Source organism: Micrasema longulum, unplaced genomic scaffold (genome assembly GCF_059751315.1).
Source record: "Micrasema longulum isolate JH-2025_06_02 unplaced genomic scaffold, ASM5975131v1 h1tg001449l, whole genome shotgun sequence".
NCBI classification, from domain to species: domain Eukaryota; kingdom Metazoa; phylum Arthropoda; class Insecta; order Trichoptera; family Brachycentridae; genus Micrasema; species Micrasema longulum.
The window spans coordinates 213,751-221,998 of NW_028278635.1; the positions used below are offsets into that span (position 1 = coordinate 213,751).

Here is an 8,248-nt window from a genome sequence, read left to right on the forward strand (position 1 = left end):
TTTAAGTCCTTGAACAATTTGAACATGGCAACCAAATTGAAATATCTGGGTAAATCATCGAACGGAAATATTCATTTTATATTAAAAAATAAAAATAATAAAAAATACGTCATTTATGTCTGGATATGATAATGATACGGGAACACGCAAAGTAATATAACATAAGTTGTTAAATACGAATTGTTTTTATTTTAGTTTCAATTGTGGGTACATAATCCAATTTAATGTTTTTAGTAACAAAGAGATTTAAACATTTGTAACAGACAATTATTTTTTTAATTATTAACCTGATCGATAAACAAATATTTATATTTATCAGAAAACCTCACCGATCAAATACTTAAATAATAGGTTTATATTCTAGCAGCGACCAAATATATTTTATGGCTTTTAAAACACACACGAAAAACTATGTACATTATAAAAACGCTGAAAATTCATTAAAAATACAAGTAATATATTTTTTATTAAGTAATGGAAAAAAATGCATAAATATTTACATTACATTAAAATTTTCGTAAAAAAGTAATGCACACATGTAATTTTTTTCACGGTGGAGTAGGGTTTAAACTTTGGGCATCCTAATCCATAGTTCGCGACACTACCACGGGATTACAACCTGACTCAATTTATCAAAATTTGTACGTATTTTATCGGAGATGAAGTAGTTTTATGTTACTTTTCGTGTTTTTTCGTGTTTTTTCAACGGCTTATATCCCTTAAACAAAGCATTAAAAAAAAATTAACAGAATACAAAAAAATCTAGGTCCTTCATAAAGTTTCAGTTTGTGAAGGACCTAGATATTAGACATTTTTTTTAAAATCGAATTGAATCGGGTTGTGGTCCTGTGGCTAGTGTCTCGGACCTTTGGTCCGTGAGTCCGTCATTGACACATTTCTGGTCATGTGGCTACAAAAGTAGATCCCAGCAAAATGCTCGTACGAGGTTTTCCAGTAATTTGAGTTATTTCCAAAAATTCCAAAAACTCGTATTACGTTTGCTCATAGGAATTTCTCTTTTGTGGCCCCAAGAGTGTTCAATGTCCTGAATGAACATATTAAGTTCTCCAAAACGAAAGCCATTTTCAGCAAGAGTGTAGAAGTCTGGATTTTGTCTAAGACAAGTCTGGATTTTGTCTAAGACAAGTCTGGATTTTGTCTAAGACAAGTCTGGATTTTGTCTAAGACAAGTCTGGATTTTGTCTAAGACAAGTCTGGATTTTGTCTAAGACAAGTCTGGATTTTGTCTAAGGGAAAGATACCATTGAAGGAATCAGTGCCCTTTGAAATATATGTTTGTTTATGTAATCAAGTTAAATTTTTATTTTTGCCATTATTTAATTATGTACGTGCTTCCACTTTCTATTATGTTGTATCCTAACTTAACACAAAGCTCTTGGCCTCATAGAATTTTGAATACATTATCATTGTATTAAATTTCTTTGTAATATGTATGTATTTGTATGAATAAAATGAATAAATTAATACATTTCGTACTAAAGCATTCAACACAAAATAATAGACAACGAAAAATTTTAAGTTTTGAAGTGATGGAGGCCATAAATAATCATGTTTTCCTTTATATTCGGATAATCAGTGCCACAGACAGTACTACAAATAGTTAATAACCACAGCTTGGTAAATAAATGTCGTATAAATAAATGAAGTTATACTTATATATATGAATATATACGAATGTTATTATTCGATACTTTTCTGCACTCCAAATATGTAAATCTCGTAAAAGAATATTCGCGGATAATCTCAAGAATAGCCTCTTTTACCGGCTTTCAGAACTTGGAACCTAAAAGGCAAAGGGATGATTTTTACTCGACTTGATAAAGGTATCCTTCGAGTATTCGACATTTTTGCGACACGTGTTCATGATGTGACCTTATATTAGGAATTTCGTAGTATTTCTTTAGACTTCAGACATTGCAACATGTTTTATTCGAAACACTTTATTTAACACTTTTTGTTTTATTCTACACCCTACTTTTAAAAAAAATACAATTATTTATTTCGATATTTCATGCATATCTGAATTAAAACCAAAACAAACCTACTCTCATAGTAAATCTTAAATATTATTATGTTATAATAAAAGTTATCCTCATAATGTAATTGAGACACATTTTATGTATATATTTCTACTGAACTATTGAAACCATTACATAAATTTTATAATGTGTTATGTTTAAATGAGAAAAAAATTATAAAATAGAAAAAAAATCTTTCATACCGGATCCGAGTTTATTTCCAGGAGAGATCGCAATACTACATTAAATAAAAATAGAAAACAACTTTTGTATTTAAAAATACTGAATCTCAAAATTGTTTAATTATATATACCTAGAAGAATAGAAATGTACAATAAGATGCCTAAAACTATAAATAATAAAAAAAATATAAATGCGTTTGCGAAGTGCTGCGTTTACTGACGTCATTTAGATATTTAAAGAAGGTTAAGATATAAAAATAATATAAATGATAGTTATAACACTCTATTCTTAATACAAATACACTAAATAAATAAAATGTAAGTATTAGACCTCGGTTTAAACTCTTGTGTGACTATAAGGTTACACAAGCCTACATGATGATGAAAATTAGCAGGATTTTATTTTTAAAATATATATCCTTGCTATGCGAAGAATAATTAAATTAATGAAAGTGATGGCAATTCAACAATAAATATGTTGAACTATATTAAAAAGACTACGAGTATCGAACTTTTAACAAATATGCTATTTCGTGGCCGGTGTTTGTGTAAAAGAGACAACGGCATCTAAATAGCTCGATAAATACATGTACCACGCATAGGACAAGAAAAATATCAGTCAAGTGTATTTTTCTCATTCGTTCAAATCAGTCGGATATTGGCAATGCGCGAGAGCGCACTACATGACCGGCGTAATTATGATTTTCAAATAATTAATTTTTATTTCTATTTTTACGGGCATAAATTATCTTCTTATTTTTGTAAATTATGGAAAAAGAATTATTAAACATTATGTCTCTGTAATTTTTTTTCAAATGTATGAACTTTAGAATATTCTGGCTTTTGCTTAATGTAACATGACGCTACAGTACCGTTCCTAAATGATTTTTTTAGCACAGCTTTTTAAGGGTTAAATTTCGTTATTCATTTCTGTAATTTCTAAAACAAGACAAGGACAATCAAGACTAATGAACCAGGGACTGAAATTATACAATAAACTACCAGACAAAACTAAAGAAAAGACTCAGACAAACTTTACAAAAGATGTAAAAAATATTATTTTGAACAACAGAGTATAAATGAAAAATGCATATATTATTTTATGTAAAATGAATGTTATAATCCGTAAGGGTTTATAAATAAATTTTCAAATAAAAAAAAAAAAAAACGTTTTGGACTATAAGTAATAATTACATAAAAGTAACTGAGGCTACCAATTTTGCGTTGGGAGGTCTTTAAAATATATAAGGTTTATAAAATTTTATAGTCAGTTTGAATCTCAATAAAAAAAACCTCAAATAATTATCGAAATTGACTGTCGTAAAAAACATTCAGCTTATATATTATACGTCTTTTGTGAATTTAATGCTATGCGTATTTAAAAAAAAAATTCAAACTACGACAAACTAATCGTGCAAATGAAGGTAGATACATATCTTTAGATTATACCTACGCCTACGAAGCATTCAAATAGAAAATTAACTAAATGAATAAAATTCGGATTTTAAATGTCATCATAATAAATTGAAAAATATGATTGAACAATAAAACATGGTGAATGGGATAATTATTGTTTCAATTCAATTATATTAGCCGTATTTGCGATAAGAAAATACTCATGTGGTACAACACTGTTGACTTTGACGGTGCATAATAATAAATATTATTATTGTACCTACAGTACACACATGTCTGTGATGTTTGTAACTTACATATTGAATATAAACGCAATAATTCGGAGGAAATGAGTATTTTTGCCAGAAAATAAGGAGCTCCAGTGGCGCAATTGGTTAGCGCACGGTACTTATATGACAGTAATTGTGAGCAATGCCGGGGTTGTGAGTTCGAGCCTCACCTGGAGCAAATATTTTTACATAAAACCAAAATTAAATTCATTAGTTTTTTTTTTGAAAACTGTTAAAGAAAAATATTAAAATTAAACAAATTAGTTGTTTATACGCTCATCACCATAACACTTCAGTATTTTTTTATTAGAATACTTTTTGCAAACCCTGCAAGCACGGAAACACGTTTCTTTATTTTGAGCAAATCACAAAAAAAAAACATATTTAATCTTTAGTATAATAGAAGCTTAGTTTTTTTTTTTCATATTTCAATTTTTTATTGTAACCAGTTGTGGCGCCTCAGAAGTAAGTACCGGCAACTTCGAAGAAAATATATCAATAGACAGCAAACACAACAGGTTGGCAACCCCGAGGATCAGTGACGTAGGAGAGCATATAAAAGCACCGACGCACTGATCACTCCCCCTCTTCTCTATTTTTGCGGCTCGCCACCAACAACAGAGATCCAAGATCTTTGCAATTCGAAATTATTGTCAGCCGCATTGTGAAAATATATCAATTTTAACTTCAGTGCTTATTTGTATTAGGAACATATTCCATAACCAATCTCGTTCATTTTTAATTGTGTTTCATTTAATCTTTAATGTATAGTGTTCAAAATTCATGTACGTACAGACTTTTGTTTTATTATTAAGTCTAAAGCAACCTTTTAAAGAAAAAAGTGCGTGAAATGTTGGATATAGGATTTCAATCGACTTCCTACACCACATTTTATCCTGTAGCGCCGGACTAAAAACATCAACGCTTAGCGTATACACGCTGATACTACCTACTAGTAGAGTCGACAATGAAGAAGTTCAATGTTTTTTAAATATTTTTTTTTTTTAATAGACTATTAAATTAATTCAAAAAAATATTTTTTTCAATTTTTATCGTATTATCAGCGCTATAGGTTTTCAAAGTTTTGTATTTCTGAAATAACTCCGCCTGTGACGTCAAAGGTTCTTCTCATCTTATTCTCGATCAGTGTTGCCCATTGGTTCATTTTTGGCAAGCAAACCGAAAATCTTCAATAATTATTTTATCATCTTGAAATTGTGTATTTTGTACATTAAATAACTTTAAAAAAATATTTTTTAAAGTAGCTCGTTTTTATTTATAAAAAATGCATATGTTTTTTCGTACGTATTCAAGAAACTTAGCCTTGCAACTTAATGCTCCAATTTTCATGACGCGCGAGAAAAAAATTATTGTTTCCAATTTTCCGTAGGGCTGAAGTTCCTCACTAGCCGATTTCTAATGAGTAATCTTCACCACAATTGGTGACCAACGCAACTAGTGACTCCGACAACAGGCCACTCACACAGCTAATATTATATCTGTAACTAATGATAAAATAATCATGATAATGTCAAGAAATTAAAGTGAAATAATAAATTCAATTTCGAAGATTGCCAACTTTGCAATATTCATGTAGAGGTTGCCATGTTTGCAACAAACCTAACAATTAAAAAGTCAGATTCTTATAAATAAAGCCGTATTTTGAACCGGAAATATTAAAATTAATGTAAACAATTGTACAACAAATTATGTTTCAACGCATATCTCTCTTTTGAAAGGTTTTAGATTTTGACGGGTTTGCAAATAATACCCCCAAGTTATCGTTTGAATCACAGGCATCATGATATCAATTTATTTAATTAAATCTGGTTTTAATATTTCTTTCAAATGTAACCTCACTGAGTTTTTCAGCGCTGATAAATGATTTTCAATGATATTTTAAACTTTAAATTAATACAAGCATAAAACTACAAAATCATAAATTTATCAGATTTATTGAAAAAAAAGTACATGATTTATTTTAATATTTTCTGTTTTGACATTAACTAAACTATAAGATCGGGTTTTTTGATAATTAGTTCGTGTATAGATCAAAAAGAACATGCTATTCCTAGCCGCACTCGCAGTTCTGTTTTAAAGCTGCCATTTTCCTTAACATATACTCCTAGTTATTTGAAACTCTTGACCCTTTCAATGACTTGGTTTGACAGAGTCAGGGGATGTTGGGCATCAAAACATGAAGTAGTACACAGTACATAGGTTTTTGCAATACTGATTATAAAGTTATTTACAACAGTTCAACTAACATCCAAAGTTTTTTTAAAGAATGGAAGATCTACGACTAAAACTATTGATTCACTATTTTTATTAATAACATTTGATTAAAAAGAGATAGACCCATCTTTTTGAAGCATTTGGTAGATGCTGGCGGTAGCATAAAACCAACATTTATGAATCAGCTCTAACTCCATAAAAATCAACACATGAAAGAATTAAAGAAACACGTATGTTCATTCATGGGGAAAATAGTATATGTAACACGGTGTGAAAAGTTAAGTGTTTATTTTAACAAGCCAATATCAGTTAAAAACACAATTTTGAATTTTATAGTAAAGCATGTGTGAAAAAAAATGGGGTAAAAAAAAAGACAATAAATAAATAGAAGACAAATTCCGTGTTTTGAAAATATACAATAATTCCAACAATTTTATCCGAATAATTAATTTATATGTATAATCTTTGGCAAATCGACTGCCAAAAAAATCAAAACAATGGAGAGTGAAACGAAAATTAAGTGTATGAATTCGTAGTCACTTAGGGCCTTACTTTCAAACCCGGTTTAAAGTTACGCCTAAGCACTGTGCTAAAATAAAAATGGGAATACCATCCTTATTCTATCACTATAATAAGGATGATATTCCCATTCTGACTCTACGACTATGCCTACGCGTAACTTTACTTCTTCTTCACGTGTTATGTCGGGTCCTTCCGACGTTGACGATCACTTGGGAGAAAGCTTCTCTTTCCTGAGCAGTGCGAAACAGCTCCTCCACAGTTCTAATCCTAGTCCATGCTTGGATGTTTCGAAGCCAGGAAAGCCATTTTCTTCCGACTCCTCTACGTTCCTCGATCTTTCTCTTCATGACAAGCTGAAATATGGCATATTTATAACCTCTCAACACATGGCCAAAATATGAAATCAAAATATGAAATAACGGAGCTTAACAGTGGTGAATAGTTCTCTATTAGTGTTGGCTCTACGAAATACTTCATTGTTGGTTTTCACATCGGTCGACGATATTCTTAACAATCTACGGTGGATCCATATCTCAAATGCTTCGGGGTGGTTTATAATTTTATTTTATTTTATTATTTTTTCACGCCCATAAGGCTTTTACATACATGAAAGTTTTACAAAATATAAGTACATAAACAACATTAAATTTAAAAAATACAATATAAAGCAACAAAAGATAGAACAGTGTTAAGAAGTAAAGTTGGTATAAAAAAAAGAAGATGAGTATATAAACAACATAGATTTAAAAAAAAACACAATATAAAGAAATAAAATGTAGGAATAGTGTTAAGAAGTATAGTTGGTATAAAAATGAAAAGATGAGTGTATTAACAACATAAATTTTTAAAAAATACAATATAAAGTAATAAAATATAGAACTGTGTTGAAAAGTTAAGTTGGTTTTAAAAAAATTAAAGCAATGTATATATATATATATGTATTTCTATTTTTTTAAATTCTTTTTTTTAATAAGCTAAAGAAATACAATTAAAGGTTTAAAGCAGCTAGGTACATAATGTTATAAAATACAATATGAACAGATAAGTTAAGTGAACAATTAAGTTCTATTTGATAAGGAATATATACATTGATATTTAAAATTTACAAGACTCACGCTAAAGACATCGATGTTGTTAGCATATTGGTTCGCGAGTACATGCATCCGCATTACTGGCGAATTCGCGCTGTAATTGGTCGATGATGGACCGCAGTAGAACAAAGTATTACATCGGGTAACTCGACCAGGCACTCGCACATTAATCAAATTGATAAGTTCACAACAATCGAACATCGACATTATTATTTTAATTAATATTAACTTTTAGAGTCCACGCAGAGGCACCTAACTTTACGTAACTTTACACCAGGATTATAAGTAAGGCCCATATCATATAAACTGCAGAGAATGTAATGAGTTTGTGTGGACAGCAAAACGCGTTTAAATTACGAGAGCGTAATGAACGCGTTTATGTGTGCGGCGCGAACTTGGAAATAAGTTTGCGTGGTTCCACTTATCTATTGCGCGATATCAATAAGACATTAGTGGCTCGGTTTAATATCTCCCGGTACGTACTCGTCATTAAA

At 30.0% G+C, this 8,248-nt stretch overlaps 1 non-coding gene across 1 annotated transcript; it reads left to right on the top strand.

The window, feature by feature from the left end:
• The first annotated feature begins 3,992 nt into the window (after positions 1-3,992).
• Positions 3,993-4,084, top strand: TRNAI-UAU (transfer RNA isoleucine (anticodon UAU)). The gene is given in 2 exon segments: positions 3,993-4,030; positions 4,049-4,084. It is a non-coding gene; the product is annotated as a tRNA-Ile (tRNA).
• Positions 4,085-8,248: the final 4,164 nt, after the last annotated feature.